This window comes from Podarcis filfolensis (genome assembly GCF_964270895.1).
Source record: "Podarcis filfolensis genome assembly, chromosome: 16".
Lineage (NCBI taxonomy): Eukaryota > Metazoa > Chordata > Lepidosauria > Squamata > Lacertidae > Podarcis > Podarcis filfolensis.
Window position 1 is genome coordinate 27,591,681 of NC_139620.1, and position 16,972 is coordinate 27,608,652.

Here is a 16,972-nt window from a genome sequence, read left to right on the forward strand (position 1 = left end):
TGCGCAGTGAAAGCAGCAATCCCTCTCGCTGTTCTGGCTTCTGGGATAGCTGCGCAGCCTGCATCCGCTCCATAAGACGCACACACATTTCCCCTTACTTTTTAGGAGGGAAAAGTGAGTCTTATAGAGCAAAAAATACGGTAACCAAAGGGTCCAACAACCTGGGCTCTCTTCTGCATAACACTGCAAATGGGAACTAGAGTTTAATTCTCACACGATGCCCCTCCCCCCAAATAAGTGTTCACCCTTCATTTTCTACAGTGCAATAGCATGCATTTTATCCCCAGGGGTGGAGAGGAGGGTGTGCTGCGTTTTCAAGGGAAATGATTTGAATGTAGGGCGGGGTCAGGATATTGAAAAGATTTAAGAGAGCAGAGACACATCTGAAGCAGAAACCTCTGTACCTAAAGGAAAGAGAGCTCCTCTGCGTTCCCATCATGCTCTGGGCCTGCCTCTTCCTCACCTATTTCTCAGGTAGGAGAGAGAAAAGTCTTCCTTTCTTTCTTTCTCTCTTCTGAACAGAAGACCAAAGAGGAGTCTAATGCGTCATGAGATATTTTGTCACTTTCTCTTTCAGGATCTTTGGCCCAGTATGTGTTGACGCAGCCCCCATCAGTGTCCGTGTCTCTGGGACAAGATGTCCAAATGACTTGTTCCGGGAGCAACATTGGTGGGAAGAATGTGCAGTGGTACCAGCAGAAACCCAGCCAGGCCCCTGTACTGCTAATGTATCACGATGATAGCAGGCCCACTGGGATCTCGGACCGATTCTCTGGCACCAACTCTGGCAACACAGCCACACTCAGCGTTGCCAGAGCCCAAGTAGAGGATGAGGCTGATTATTACTGCCAGGTGTTGGACAGCGGCACAGCTCACAGTGACACAGGCAGATGGGGAAGTACGACAAAAACCTCTTGCCGAAAAAGGCAGCTGCTATCATACTCTGTCTTCAGAGGAGGGACTTTTCACTGGAATTGAGTTTTCATTTTTAAAAAAGCTGATTCCTACTGCCTTGCAATGGCCAACCTGTGACCCCCACTTTGCCTTCAGTTGCATTTATTTTATTGCTACCTTTACTGCCTTGATTCATGAGGGAATGTGAGTTAAGGGGATTCACTGAGGAAGATAACTTAGCCTAGGCCGCGGGAGCACAGCTGGAATAGCTAACATATACCTGTATATGCCTGGCCACAGAGATGTCTCCTGAACTACTGTTCTCTGGCAACCTTATCTTCCATTTCAAAGAATCGTAGAATGGTAGAGCTGGAAGGAGCCCCCCTTCAAAGTCATCTCATTAAGTAGTAGTCATTAAGCAGTCAGAAAATCCAAGCATTAACTCTGTGTTCTGTAGAAAAAAACAAAAGAACAGCCCTCCCTTTTCTCTGTCCTGATCTCCAAACCTGGCAGACTTCAGATCTATGACGTACTGGTGTCTGGTATAATGGCATTTCTGAAGTCCAGAATCCATAGAAGCTTATAGAAGTGTTCCAGAATCTTCTAGTGTGTCTGGAAGATTTCTAAGGTTCCAAGGTTTTCAAGGGAACAGACATGCAGCTCAAATGGCGTCACTTGTTCTCTATCTTTCAAGGTCCAACTGCTTCTGGGCTGCCTATAAATGCAGTCTGACAGGGTCTCAGGTTATTCTCTGCTGTTTTTTCAATCTCTCGTTCTGGATTGATTTTCACTTGCCTAGAGTACATAGTATGTTTAAGTTATTTTTCAACGCTATATTTTGCTGCAACTGGATAATGAGGAGATGGCCATTCTACGGACCTGGTATTCAACTGTCAAGGGACGCGGATGGGGCTGTCTTCTAAATCACTGAGCCTCTTGGGCTTCCCCATCCAAAGGTCGATGGTTTGATTCCCAACAATGACGGGGTGAGCTCCCGTTGCTCTGTCCCAGCTTCTGCCAACCTAGCCCTTCAAAAGCACGCCAGTGCAAGTGGATAAATAGGTACCGCTGTGGCAGGAAAGTAAACAGCATTTCCATGTGCTCTGGTTTCCATCACGGTGTTCCGCTGCACCAGAACTGGTTTAGTCCTGTTGGCCACATGACCAGTGGACAAATGCCTGCTCCCTCGGCCTGAAAGCGAGATGAACCCCGCAACCCCATAGTCGCCTTTGACTGGACTTAACCATCCAGGGGTCCTTTATATTTACCTATTGAATAGTCAAGCTTATTTTTGCATTAGCAAACTCTTACTGATGAATCTACTGCATCCTGAGTGAACCTCTCGCCTTCTTGGAGCTGCTACTCTACTAACAACATGCCCCTAGAGCCTTTGGGGCATGAATCCTGACAACTGGAACAGGTGGCATTTTAGTAAACAACTCTGGAGGCCGCTGGTGATCTATAAAGCACCCGAGTTGATGAGATCAGCTCGATGCAGCCAGGCAGAGGGGGCTTAGCCACACATTTCTGTATTATAGCACTACCCAGCCCTGTTGGAAATTCCTGGATTTTAATGGGGAAGGCGGATGAAGGGGGTTCAACCAGGTAGACAACTTAGCATAGGAGCAGCTATGCGGAGGGAGCAGCCCAGAATTCCTCACACATCAAAATTCACATGTAGATTTGAGGGAACAAAGCCTTGGTTACCTATTTCCAAAGGTGAGGAGAAGTGCCATGGGCTAAACCTAGCAGGTGATGTAAAAATTAGGGTTTGGTTTTTGCTGCCCAGCTCCCAGTCATTGTATCACCACCCTGTTCATTGCTTTATTGTTAAACTGGCTGGCAGCAGCTCCCAGGGATTTCAGACAGAAGCACTTCTCTCTTCCCACTCTTCTCTCCACCAAACAGGGATGGTCTACATTCGGCTCCATTTTCCATTGTAAATGGAGGCATCACCAAGACATTGGCCGCCATCGCTCGTGCACACTCAGATGGCTGTGCTGATCAGAGCGCTGTGGTGGGGCTGCCATGTGAAGTCAGTGAACTCTACCTATCCCCAGTGGTCAGCGACACACAAACCATTTCTCACACCTGTCTAGGACTGGGCAGAGGAGGAATGGTGGAGACCGCCTCCCCAGCTTGACCCTTCCAGGGAGGAGGAAGAGAAAGACAGTTCAGATTTACAAGAGGGGTTTGAGGGAGATCATAGCTCAGGGGCAGATAAGGGGAAATATACAATATACAATGTGACACTAGATGGCGATGGTGAGCCTTATAGAAAATTCAATGTATTTTTAAAAACTTTTTAAAAAAGAGTTCTCAGAACATTTGTTATATGTGTTTAGAATCCACCTTAGATACAAACCTAGGTAATACATATTAGTAACATAACAAATACCTGCCTGTCTTTTATGTTTAATCTAGCAAGGGCAAGTACACCGAGCAAAAGTTATTTATTATTTAAACTTTAAAAGAGAGTGTCTAGCATAGTTTTTATAAAAGTGAAAAGGGAATTAACTAAAGGGTCAAACAACCTGGGCTCTCTTCTGCATAACACTGCAAATGGGAACTAGAGTTTAATTCTCACAAGATGCCCCTCCCCCCAAATAAGTGTTCACCCTTCATTTTCTACACTGCAATAGCATGCATTTTATCCCCAGGGGTGGAGAGGAGGGTGTGCTGCGTTTTCAAGGGAAATGATTTGAATGTAGGGCTGGGTCACAAGATTGAATAGATTTAAGAGAGCAGAGAGACGGGTCTGAAACAGACTCCTTTCTGCTTAAGGAAGGAGAGCTCCTCTGCGTTCCCATCATGCTCTGGGCCTGCCTCTTCCTCACTTATTTCTCAGGTAGGAGAGAAAAAAGTGTATTTTTCTTTCTTTCTCCTGAGCGACAGACCAAAGAGGAATCTAACATATCCTGAGATAATTTTTCTCTTTCTCTTTCAGGATCTTTTGCCCAGTATGTGTTGACGCAGCCCCCATCAGTGTCCGTGTCTCTGGGACGAGATGCCCAAATCACTTGTTCTGGGAACAACGTTGGGAGCAATTATGTGCACTGGTACCAGCAGAAACTCAGCCAGGCCCCTGTACTGATAATATACGAAGACAGTAAGAGACCCACTGGGATCTCGGACCGATTTTCTGGCACCAGCTCCGGCAACACAGCCATACTGAGCATTGCCAAAGCCCGAGCAGAGGATGAGGCCGATTATTACTGCCAGGTGTGGGACAGCGGCACAGCTCACAGTGACACAGGCAGATGGGGAAGTGCGACAAAAACCTCTTGCTGAAAAAGGCAGCTGCTATCATACTCTGTCTTAAGAGGAGGGACCTTCCAGTGGAATTGAATTTTCATGAAAAGAGGCTTATTCGTACTGCCTTGCCATTCTAACCCCAAAATCCCCACTTTTCCTAGAGTTGCACTTGTTTTTTTACCTCACTCCCTTATTTAATGAGGGAAAGCAAATGAAGGGGGTTCACTGAGGTAGAGAATTTAGCATAGACTTCAAGTGTGCATCGGAAATAGACAGCAGGTCTATGCCGGGCCACAGAGAGGCTTATTTTGTCATTATTTAGAGCATTTGTACCCTGCTCTTTGGTCAAAGAGGCTCCCAGAGTAGCTTACATAGAAGCAATTGAAACAAGACACTCTTTGCCCACAGGGTTATAAGCTAAGGAAAACCACGACACACAAGGCGAAAGGAACAGGGAGGGCAGAGGAAAATATAAATCCATCTCAGGCACCAGTGTCTAAACAGTTGTGCCTATAATGACCAGTTGGCCCAGTTTTGGAGCAGGATGGACCTGATGGAGTTGGGCCTTCAGCAAAGGTGATGAAATGAACCCGGTTTGCTACTTAGTCTGATAATCTTAGTCTGATAGGTTGGCTGACACACACAAACGCACCTGGTTGAGGGGAGAGGAGGCCTGATGGAGCTGGCCTGTCATTTCAAAATGCGGTTCTCTGGCTATGCTGGACACAACTTATCCTCCGTGTCTGATTCCCCTTAACTACATCTTGTGCCCATAAACATCACTTTAACTCTGTGTTGTGTGATAAAGAACCTCCTTTGTCTGTGTGTCACACACACACACACACACACACACACACACACACAAACACATTATATATTCCAACATACAACATGAAAACAATATTCCAATGAATCTCCTGGACTTCCCTCCTCCCCTTTGTGGGTCCTATTGTTAATCATTTCCTCTAGCATCTTCTATAATAATCCTAATCTTTTACCTTTCCATTGTGTCCAAAATTCATCATTGAACTACAAGTGATATTCTGATCGTACTAAGGATTTTAACTGTTTACAATGGACTTTAAGATAAGTTATAAATTTCCCCCCTCATTAAAATTTAGATCTTCCTGATTTCTGATTCTTCTAGTTACTTTAGCCATCTCAGCATAATCCATCAACTTGATCTGCCACTCTTCTCTGGTCGGGGCCTACCATCCTTTTGTCTGTCATGATCTCCAGTCCGCATGAACTTCAGATCTAGGACGTATTGGGAAAGGTGGCGAAATTAAGCACCCTAAACCATCATGATGTTTCAGTAAACATCTCTAGAAGGTGCTGGCAGACTTGGTAAGATCCACTCTGTGCAACCAGGAAGTGGGGGTTTAATTTGCATGATGCTTCAGAGCACTAACCACGTCCTCCTCTTTCTCACATGATACGCTGCCACCACATATCCCTTGGGACAGATTATGCATTGAAGAACTGCTTTGGTCAATGCTTTGTTGCTTCCAGAAAACAAGAGTTCAAAACAGGAACACGGGAAGCTGCCTTATACAGTGGTACCTCGGGTTACAGACGCTTCAGGTTACGTGTTTTCGGATTTCGGAACGGGTTACTTCCGGGTTTTGGCGCTCGCGCATGCGCGGAAGCCCTAATTCGCACTTTGCACATGCGCAGAAGCGCCGAATCATGACCTGTGCATGCTCAGATGCGGCACTGCGGGTTGCGAACGATGAGGGTTGCAAACGTGCCTCCCGCACGGATCACGTTCGCAACCTGAGGTTCCACTGTACTCAGTCCAATCACTGATTCATTGAGTTCAGTGCTGCCTCCACCGACTGGCAATAGACATAAGATAATATCACCAAGGCAACTGCCGACAAACAACAAACGTATTTTTAATTTTAATTTTCTTTATTCTACTTGCTGATTCAGTGCAATTCTGTTACAATAGATTTTGACAGCGATGAAACGTGGGTGGAGACTGCCTCTCCATCCTGACCCTTCCAGGGTGGAGGAAGACCGTATAGATCTACAACAGGGGTTTGAGGGAAGTCACAACTCAGAGGCAGATGAGGAGGAAAGTTGGGGAATCATGGGAGAGGAGGAGGCTGAAGCTGAGCAACGCCTGGCTGACACAGTGTCATTAGAAAGCATCCCTGACCCTCCATCTCCCGGTACCCGGCAAGCCTTAAAGGTAGGAGAGCAAAGAGCTCAAAGACAGAGGGCAGGGAGCAGCACCCGTAGAAGTAATGAATGAGGAAGTGGAAGAGATGGGGGGTGGAGATTCACTCGGGACAACACCATTATCCAAGAGGCTGGGTTCTGTAGCCTCTCTCTGTAATATTGAAATAAAATAGACTGGTAAGAAAGCTTTCCTTGTCTTCTTAGCTTCCTGGGCAACCAGCCAGGAGCCGCTGACACCTCCAGGCTGTGCACTCAAATTCCGTCAGCCAAATTGCCATCTTCATTATAGAACACAGGGAAGTGTTTCATACTGAGTCAGACCATTGGTCTACCTAGCTCAGGATTGCCTAAACTAAGTGGCAGCATCTCCTTGGGTTTTCAGACGGGAAGTCTCTCCCAGCCTGATAATGCCAGGAATTGAACCCGGGAGCTTCTGCACGCAAAGCAGAGGCTCTGCCACCAAACTCTAACCCTTCCTCATGTGCATTGGAGCAGGATCAGCACCCAATCAACAAGAAGCAGATTTGCATGCAGAGAACCCTAGGCAACTTTGGTAGGCTTTAAGAATGGGGAGAAAAGCTATCCCAATGCACCATTTGTCACAGCAAAGATCACTCCTCTGCAATGAACATCATGGCTTGGTTTCCCTTCCTTCTGGCCCTCACTTATTGCTCAGGTGATGAGAGACCCATTCCTCATTTCTGTTGGATGCTAGACATTCATTTCTCCTATCAACTTATCTGCAGGAAGATTTGTCATTGCATTGTCTTAGACTGGAGTTTGAGCCTTATTAGTTGATATGATGTGCAGTCTAATAAGTCAGTGTTCCTCTCTTAGGAAGAGTTGCATGTATGTGTTTACCAGATTATTTCCACATCTGTGTAACACCATGATTTTTTAAAAAAATTCTTCTTCTTTCAGGTTCTGTTGCCGAGTATGTACTTACACAACCCCCATCTGCCTCTGTGTCTTTGGGGCAAACTGTGGAACTCACTTGCTCAGGGGATAAGTTTGATAAGTAGTATGTGCACTGGTACCAGCAGAGACATGGCAGTGCCCCTCAACTGGTTATATATAAGAGCAGCATAAGACCTGCCGATATTTCAGACCGCTTTTCTGGAAAGAGCTCTGGCGGCACAGCCACCTTAACCATCACTGGTGTCCAACAGCAAGATGAGGCTGACTATTACTGCCAAGTCTGGGACAAAGATGCTAGCCAGAAAGCACAGTGGCCCCATCAAAGGAGGAAGTGAGGCAAAAACCTCCTGCTGTCAAAGAGAAATGTCTATGTTTGTTAGCTGAGTGCAACAGAAATACTGTCACCACTCGCAGCTCCCAGTGATTTGCACTGAGTGGTATATTGCCTCTGATAACGGAGGTAGAATTTAGCTGTTATTTTTGTAGCCATTAAGAGCCTTATCGTCCCTAAGTCCTTCCACAGAGGGACTACATTTTTAAATATATCCTATTTCTTAAAATAAAAAGGAAACTCTGCTGAAAGTATAACAGCAGAAGGAGTAGGCCAGGTTAGAACTCTTCCCCGTAATATCTTCGCTTTCTTTTTTAAAGCACTATTTTAAAAATAATAATGGAGCAGCATTCAAAAATGGCACAGATACCTAACTGCAATCAAATGTGAAGGTAAAAATAAAGGTAAAGGACCCCCTGGATGGTTAAGTCCAGTCAAAGGCAACTATGGGGTGTGGTGCTCATCTCACTTTTCAGGCCAACGGGACACCATGACAGTTCGAAGTTTGGCGGTTTGAATCCATGTGATGGAGTGAGCTCCCATTTCTCTGTCCCAGCTCCTGCCAACCTAGCACTTAGAAAGCACACCAGTGCAAGTAGATAAGTAGGTATCACTGTGGCAGGAAGGTAAATGGCATTTCCGTGCCCTCTGGTTTCCATCACGGTGTCCCGTTGTGCCAAAGCAGTTTGTCCTGCTGGCCACATGACCCAGAAAGCTGTCTGTGGACAAAGGCTGGCTCCCTAGGCCTGAAAGCAAGATGAGTGCCACACCCCATAGTCGCCTTTGACTGGACTTAACTGTCCTGGGGTCCTTTACCTTTTTTTAAAAAAACAACAATCTATGGAGCCCTGGCCAATGGCAAGGGTGATTATTACTGTGCAACGACACATATGGTGATGCAGCCTGATGGGGAACTGAGACAGAAACCTGTATTTCTCTTCCCTAAGGCAAGAATAAATTTAGAATTGTGTTCACTTATGATGCAAACAAACCGTCAAAGTACAGGCACCTCCGCATTTGCACACGATTGGCCCATGCATGACTGCTGATGCACATGCTATTTTTGGCACTGCAAAGAGGCAGAACAGGGTGGAACAGGTGTTTGGCATGGCATGGAATGGGCATGGTGCCACACTTGTAGAATTCAGTGGGGAAATGTGCTGGTATTGCATACTCTTGAGTAAAGGTAAAGGTAAAGGGACCTCTGACCATTAGGTCCAGTCGTGACCGATTGTGGGGTTGTGGCGCTCATCTCGCTTTATTGGCCGAGGGAGCCGGCGTACAGCTTCCGGGTCATGTGGCCAGCATGACTAAGCCGCTTCTGGCGAACCAGAGCAGCGCACGGAAACACCGTTTACCTTCCCGCCGGAGTGGTACCTATTTATCTACTTGCACTTTGACGTGCTTTCGAACTGCTAGGTTGGCAGGAGCAGGGACCGAGCAATGAGAGCTCACCCCGTCGCGGGGATTCGAACCGCCGACCTTCTGATCGGCAGGTCCTAGGCTCTGTGGTTTAACCCACAGCACCACCCGCGTCCCATTGACTCTTGAATACCTCCAAGGGGAAAAATACTGCCTGTACTAAACTTTTGGTGGAGTCAAGAGCTTAAGAAGACACCTGTTGGATCAGGCCCAAGGCTCATCCTAGTACTGCATCCTGTTCGCACAACCGCCAACCAAATGTCTAGAGGAAGACCACAAGCAGTGATCAATATAACCTAAAGTGTCATGGAATTCTATGCAATATTGATCCAGAGCAGATTCCAATGTATAGTTAGCAGAGTAACAACTTAAACACATTGCAGGATTCCCCAAAAATAGACCAGAGGCAATTGTATTTCATCCAGCAGAGCTTTACTGCTACTGAAGGCAAATGAGCATAATTGTCACAAATCCAAATACATTCAGGACTGGCCCTGTCCATAAGAAATCCAGTTGCAGCAGACTTAACTTGAACTTACAATAACTGATAACACATTTTTGTCTACTTGAAGAAGCCATGGTCCGATCTGAAAAATACAAATATTTAGGATACAAAACTAAAAATAAAGAAAAATTAAGTTTGCAAAACAATAATTACCATGTAGTTAGGGTAGATCAACGTGTCAGTGTCCACTTATCCCCAGTGTAAATATGACATATCGGCAAAAGTCGGAAATTGAAAGGTAGCCATAGCATGTACACGAAAATCGATTTCAGATTTGAAATCAGCATTGAAAGAACATATAAGAACAGTTGAAAAATCTAATGCAAAAGAAAATGAAAAAAAATTGTTCCCCAGTACACTGTGTATCCCAAGGGAATACATTTTTTTGCATACCTCCAATTGTACATAGATATACATGTCATTTTCAATGCTATACATGTCACGTTCAATGCTATATAAGTCACTTACACTAATACTCATATTGTACTACTTTGGCTATGTGTTTAATAAAATATTGAATTCTTGCATTGTGAAAAACAAAGATTATGGTGAAAAGTGAAAAACATGAATTGCAAAAAAAACTAGAGCTTACAGAACAAAACCAACTTCAGATATGAAATCAGCACATTGACTTTAGATTAGAACAACTGCAGGTGTCAATGCAACAAAAAATTTGTTCCCCAGTGTAATAAGTCTAAACTTTAAAACCAAGCATACTATGTACAGAACACCACACCAGAAAGAAAAAGATAGAAAGACAAAGTGAAACCCAGGCTCCTTCTGGCCTTATTTTTATAGTCAGCATAACCTTGACAGAAGAGATAACAGGACCAGTTTAAGCCAGCTGTACTCAGCTTCTCTGAAGGAATAAGCCAAACATCACGGACCTTCTGCTTGTTTCTTTCACACAGAGAAGCCTCCAGAACCCTCTTGAATTCATTAGTATGGGAAAGATCTCTACACATCAGATCAATACTTTCTGCACTAATAAATGCAAACTGGTGGTGTGAGCGTACATCAGAGTCTGTCTCAGAATCAAATCCAGAGACTTTGTTGCATCTTTAATACCTGTGTAGAAGAGCTTAACGTGCAATAGCTTCATGTTGCTGCAAGAGACAGGCGCTGCTGCAAATGCATCTGACCTCTGCTAGTGGTGATATTGCTTCCTTTCTCTATCCCCGCTTTTATTTGGAGGCGGATGCCTGGAAAGGCATTTCAGATGTTTGCATCTCTTTGGTTGTGCTGCCATCTTCAGGCTTCTTGGAAGCAGGAAGGAGTATCCGGTAGCAAGCTACTGGCGAGCTGAAAATCTAAGCGCATCCTGCAGTTTCGCTCTGATACACAAGATGGAGGTGTGAACTAAGAGATAAATTAATTTCGGCTTCTCTGCTTCCCTTAAGAATTCTGGAGAGTTTCATTGAAGCTACATAGGCACTATAAATTTAAAGTAGAACTACACTACACAACTATCATGGCTTCCCCCGTACACATAATCCTGGGTAATGCAGCATGTTCAGGGTTAAAGAGTTGTTAGGAGACCTGTATCTCCGTCACAAAACTACAGTTCCCAGCATTAAAACATTCCAGGAATTGTAGTGGAGACCCCTGATTTGCACTTCTCACCGTATACAAATAGGAACACTCTTAATCCTTCTGGTTTTCCACTTCTCTGAACTTTGTGATACAATTATTGGCTCAAAAATGTACCGAGAGGTTTGTGTATGTGATAAAAGGAGTACATGCCAACAAAGGTCCATATAGTTAAAGCTATGGTTTTCCCAGTAGTGATGTATGGAAGTGAGAGCTGGACCATAAAGAAGGCTGATCGCTGAAGAATTGATGCTTTTGAATTATGGTGCTGGAGGAGATTCTTGAGAGTCCCATGGACTGCAAGAAGATCAAACCCATCCATTCTGAAGGAAATCAGCCCTGAGTGCTCACTGGAAGGACAGATCTGGAAGCTGAGACTCCAATACTGTGGCCACCTCATGAGAAGAGAAGACTCCCTGGAAAAGACCCTGATGTTGGGAAAGATGGAGGGCACAAGGAGAAGGGGATGACAAAGGACGAGATGGTTGGACAGTGTTCTCAAAGCTACCAGCATGAGTTTGACCAAACAGCGGGAGGCAGTGGAAGACAGGAGCGCCTGGCGTGCTCTGGTCCATGGGGTCACGAAGAGTTAGACACGACTAAACGACTAAACAACAACAACATGTGTTATTTTGTGGGAGATGTGTTTTAAAATAAGAGCAATAGGAAGAAGCTTTGCTCCCTCATTCATAACACTCAGGGTCAGTCATTCTCTCAAAATACAGTGGTACCTCTGGTTGCGAACAGGATCCGTTCCGGAGGTCTGGCCACATCCTGAGAAATTCACAACCGGAGGACCGCTTCTGCGCATGCACATGGCTCGATTTAGCACTTCTGCGCATGCACATGGTATAGTTTTTGTCAAAGATGCAGGGATTTATGATATGTAAAATTAACCAGGGAAAGAGAAGAAGGGAAGTCACTGACATATTAAGGATGTAAAAATGGGTATTTTAAATTGTAAAATAGAAATTTAATAAAAATGATATACAAAATAGAGAGAGAGTTTCATGCTCTGCCAATGGAACTTTCCCAGTTTCCCAACAGCTCTGCAGCTGCAGAACAACTGGTAGTCGCAGCTGATTATTCTTTCTGGCAGACATTACTAGGGATTCAAGCCCCTGTAGCTGCTCTGTCTATGGCTGACAGATGGAGTCAAGCTAGTCTTCTCCTGATTGTAATGTTCTTCCTGGAAAGCCTTGGGCTTCTGGCTGGTGGATGGGGCCGGCGTGTGCCTCCCTGCAGTCTTGCAATCCCAGAAGTACTGGGTTTCAGGCAAGGGGTCTCTCCCTGCCCCACCTGGAGATGGTGGGGATTTGACTTGGGATCTTTTCTTACAGCCTCTGGGAACAAAGGGGAAAAAAGAGAAAAAGAGTGGAAGTAGCGATGCCGTGGAAGACATGATCGAGAGCAGGAAGAATGAAGAAACAAACGGATAAAATAAACATCCCTCACAGGATATTTATAGGATACAGAACTCCTTTTGCAGAAATAAGATTTATTAAATGTGTTAATACGAATGGAAGTCAAAAACTCTGTAGCTGTTGATAGGGGATTAAGAACAAGCTTGAATTAATTAAGACTTCAGAAGCAGGATGAAATAAAAACATTCCACTTTGAAATCCAGCACACGGGAGGCCATACAAAATGTATAATTGGCTTTATAATTGGTATACAGTAGTACCTCGGGTTACAGATGCTTCAGGTTACAGACTCCACTAACCCAGAAATAGTACCTCGGGTTAAGAACTTTGCTTCAGGATGAGAACAGAAATCGTGCTCCGGCGGCGCGGTTGCAGCGGGAGGCCCCATTAGCTAAAGTGGTGCCTCAGGTTAAGAACAGTTTCAGGTTAAGAACGGACCTCCGGAACGAATTAAGTTCTTAACCCGAGGTACCACTGTATATTTGAATGTGAATTGTAATTTGAGACTGACACAATGTGGCTTTTATTGGATATTAGTAATTGAAAATTAATAAAAAAAAATTATAAAAAGAACTTGGGGTCTTCTCCATGCAAAGCTGATGTTCTACCACTGAACTGTAGCACCCACATTGACCAGAAGGGTTATTGACTTCCAATTATTTAGTAGGGATGGGTGTGTGTGTCTACACATATATACATTTCCCCTCAAATATGCATTTTCCCACACATTTTCACCTACAATATGCATTTTCACATGCCTTCTTGTGCTTAATTTTTCGCACAGGCACTACGTCACAAAATTCAGAGAAGTATGAAAATCTAAAGGATAACTGCGTTCTTCTGTGCATATTAGTCCAGGAAGTGTGAATCGGGCTGGGTCACTTTAAAAATGCAGACTGAGTTAAAACCTCGAACGTACTTAGTAGAACTCTGTGAACATCTGCTGCAGGTGTCCAGGCCCAAGCAGCTTCGTCTAATAGCTGCCCAAGATCACCTCCCAACCCTTTCTAACCACCAACTGAACGCATTGACAGATGTTTCAGTGTTTCTGTGAATGGACCTTTCAGTTCATTTGCACAGAGGATGCAAAGTCAGACCCTAGGAACCCTCCTGTACCAGAAACATGTGCTCTGCTATTTTCAGAAAATGCCAGTTGAGTACAAGCCACGGGCCGCTGCTGAAGCATTACCGATCTCCTCCTCTGGAAGGAAGTGCTTATCAGATGTACTGCTCCTGACAATGGGTGCTGTGCGCTTATGTAGACTTGTGCATGTTGAGGATACGTACCTTTCCTGGAGTCTTTCGAGTTTTTGGGTTGTTGTTTTTTTAGATTTCTGGACCTTCTGGATGGGCAGAAAATGGAGTTAATTTGGCCACACATTGAAATCCAGTTTGATCAACGGGTTGTCTTGTGAGTATTTAAAGGGTGGCGTTAAAGGCCACAGGATATCCACAGAGATTAACCTGCAGATTTCTCAAACCATGCTTTTCAGTTAAGCCACATGCGATGTTCTGGAAATATGAGCAGATGTGGAAAGTGGAACCTGCAAAAAAAATGTTGCAGTTTGGAGTACTTCTGTTCAAGATACACCATTTGCCTATTACCCAGTTTCCAAAGTGTAGGGGAACTGATTTTCCATTTTCTAGTATTTATTGGCTACTGAGCGCTACAATTTCACTGGGCTATTTGGGAAGTTATTTGGTCTTTTGGTCCTTTTTCACTTCGTTTCATTTATTCATTTTTACCTCGAAAAACCTTGGAGTTCTCCTAAGCTTCTCCGTTGTGGATGGAGCCATTCTGGCTATAAAAGGGAAATCACTCAAAGAATTAAGGTTCCTGTGATGATATTAACCGGATTACACAGAAGTAATGCTCTGCTCTGGAAACAGCAATCTTCAACCTCATAAGAGGTTTGCATTTCATCGGCGGCTCAGCATTTCGGAATCTTTCTGCAATTGCCTGCTATGTCTTGCACATGCAAGAATGGATTTCATGGAGAAATTGGTGATTTCTACAGATTCCTCTCGTTCTTCCTTTATTGCGGGATACTACAACCACATCAGTTCTCGATTGGAAGTGAACTCTTCAGAATTATCGGCAGGGAGTGGGGAGAAAAGATTTTTTTCCTGAAAGCACCCTAAATCTCCTGACTTAAATCTCAGAGGCAGAGGAGGTACACACTGGAACTGTGATTCAGGTAAGCATGACTGTAGAGTCCTCGTATGCTTATAGCTTCTCCTCGATTTTTGTCCCACAGATGAGGAAAAAACCTACACAATTAGTAAACGATTATTGCTTAAATCCTTGAGGAAGGGCAGTAACTCAGTGAAAAAGCATTTGCCTTGCATGCAGAAAGTCCCAGGTTCTGTATATATAAATTTCATTAAATTTTCTGTTTTACAATTTAAAGTACTCATTTTTACATCCTTAAGTAATCAATGACTTCCCTTCTTCTCTTTCCATGGTTCATTTTACATATCTTAAATCCCTGCATATTTTACAGAAACTATACCATTCAGCGTTCCATTATTACATCCATCATAACTTATTTACCCTGCTGATTTTATCTTAATGCTGCCATTTTCAAGTGTACACAGTTTCACCCCATATATTCAATAAACATTTCCCAATCTTCTCTAAACATATGTTCTCCTTGTTCTCTTATTCCATATGTTAAGTCTGTGAGCTGCGCATATTCTGTCAACTTAAGTTGCCATTCTTCTTTGGTTGGGACCTCGCTCGTTTTCCATTTTGGGGCTAAAAAAACACCATAGTAGCATACATAAATAACCTTTTCTGACACCTGGGAATTTCAGACAGAACAGATTCAGATTCAGTCCCCAGCATCTCTACATGGGGTTGACAATATCACACTAGACGGACCATGGTCTGACTCAGAATTAGTAATCTTGCTGTGTTCCTAATGACAAGTCAACAGTTTTTAAGGAATTGAAGGAGATGTGAGAGCATCTCTCTTCTATGGAATCTGATGGCACAGATTTGTACTTTGGAGTGCGTTCCTTGTGTTTGGTGAAGCTGGGTTATTTTGGGGGGTAAACTTCAAGCCAGATATAACAACACATCTGTATTGCACTGTTGCAGGTCACATATAAATTCAGACCAGATGGGAGAGATGGTGCTGTCTACAGAATGGGTGCATGTGTTGTGTAGATTTCTCCAGGGACCCAGGAATCACTTGAGAAGGGGTTCACGGCTTTATTAAAACAACTTTAGTAGAAATTAGTCTATAGAGGGGAAGTCTACACTAATCTGTCATGGATGCCTATAGGAATCCAGCTTGTAGAAAAAGACAGATTAAAATTCATAATTTACTTAGGAGACCATTGTAAACAAATAAAAACATTAGCTGGACTTTAAAAACAACTTGTAAAGAAACGAAAGATGGATAATCTAAAGAGATGAAAACTGTGGAGAATGTAACGATATGCAGTTTTAGAAAAACTATTTTATGGACCCGTGTAGGGGATGGGGGGAAGTCACAAGATTCAGAGAATCTCATGTATGGATATTTTAAAAGTTTTTTTTCTTTTCATTATTTTAAATTTGTGCTTGTAAAAACCAACAAAAAATATTTCAAAAGAAAAAGCCGAATTAATAGGTCTCTATGAAAATGAGAGGCAGAAGTGTTCTAGATTCTGGGTGGTGTAGGGTAGACTTCTGAATATGACAGAATATATTGCCCCAAAATAAATGTACAGTCTTCAGTTAACTCTCTGCATGCACAGACACACACACACCTGTGAGCACTGTAGTACGCTGAGCCTTGAAATCAATATGAGCAGAAAGGGGAAGAATCTCAGTGGTAGAATGAGATAGAGAAGAACTGATTATTTTAAGTGGGTAATTTTACTTGCACTGTGTCATGGGCTCAGTTTTGACAAAGGCCCAATTAGATATATATTTTTAATCACCAAAAAATGTGGGCGAAGGAAGTGAATTAATATTTTACTGGCGGCGAGTACAGTGGTACCTCGGGTTACAGACGCTTCAGGTTACATACGCTTCAGGTTACAGACTCCACTAACCCAGAAATAGTACCTCAGGTTAAGAACTTTGCCTCAGGACTGCGCTTCAGGCGGCGCAGCAGCAGGAGGACGCCCCATTAGCTAAAGTGGTGCTTCAGGTTAAGAACAGTTTCAGGTTAAGAACGGACCTCCGGAACGAATTAAATACTTAACCCGAGGTACCACTGTATCCAGTTTGCAAGCCAAGATTTTATTCCACAGAGATGAAGGGTTGTGGCCAGTGCTAGTTCTACTCAGAGTTTACCTGTTGTAATTCATGGACATGACTAACGTAGGGCCATGGGTGCATAAGCAGAGACTGGTAAAAAAGGTAAAAGTAAAAAGAGCAAAACTGTCACAGATAGAACACCCATCCACATTACGAACTGGATGGAGGGAAGTGAATTGATGGTACCATTG

General features: G+C 43.8%; 2 protein-coding genes and 2 gene segments (V, D, J or C); all 4 read left to right on the top strand.

Annotated features, from left to right (window-relative positions):
* Nucleotides 1-16,972, top strand: part of LOC310751335 (immunoglobulin lambda-1 light chain-like) — a 100,135-nt gene that overhangs the window by 50,122 nt on the left and 33,041 nt on the right. The window lies entirely within an intron of this gene.
* Nucleotides 1-16,972, top strand: part of LOC310751334 (immunoglobulin lambda-1 light chain-like) — a 90,317-nt gene that overhangs the window by 32,312 nt on the left and 41,033 nt on the right. The window lies entirely within an intron of this gene.
* The window catches only part of LOC310751314 (immunoglobulin lambda-1 light chain-like), a 46,413-nt gene that overhangs the window by 5,994 nt on the left and 23,447 nt on the right, over nucleotides 1-16,972 (top strand).
* LOC310751394 (immunoglobulin lambda variable 3-9-like) lies at nucleotides 3,648-4,941 on the top strand. The segment is given in 2 exons: nucleotides 3,648-3,742; nucleotides 3,842-4,941.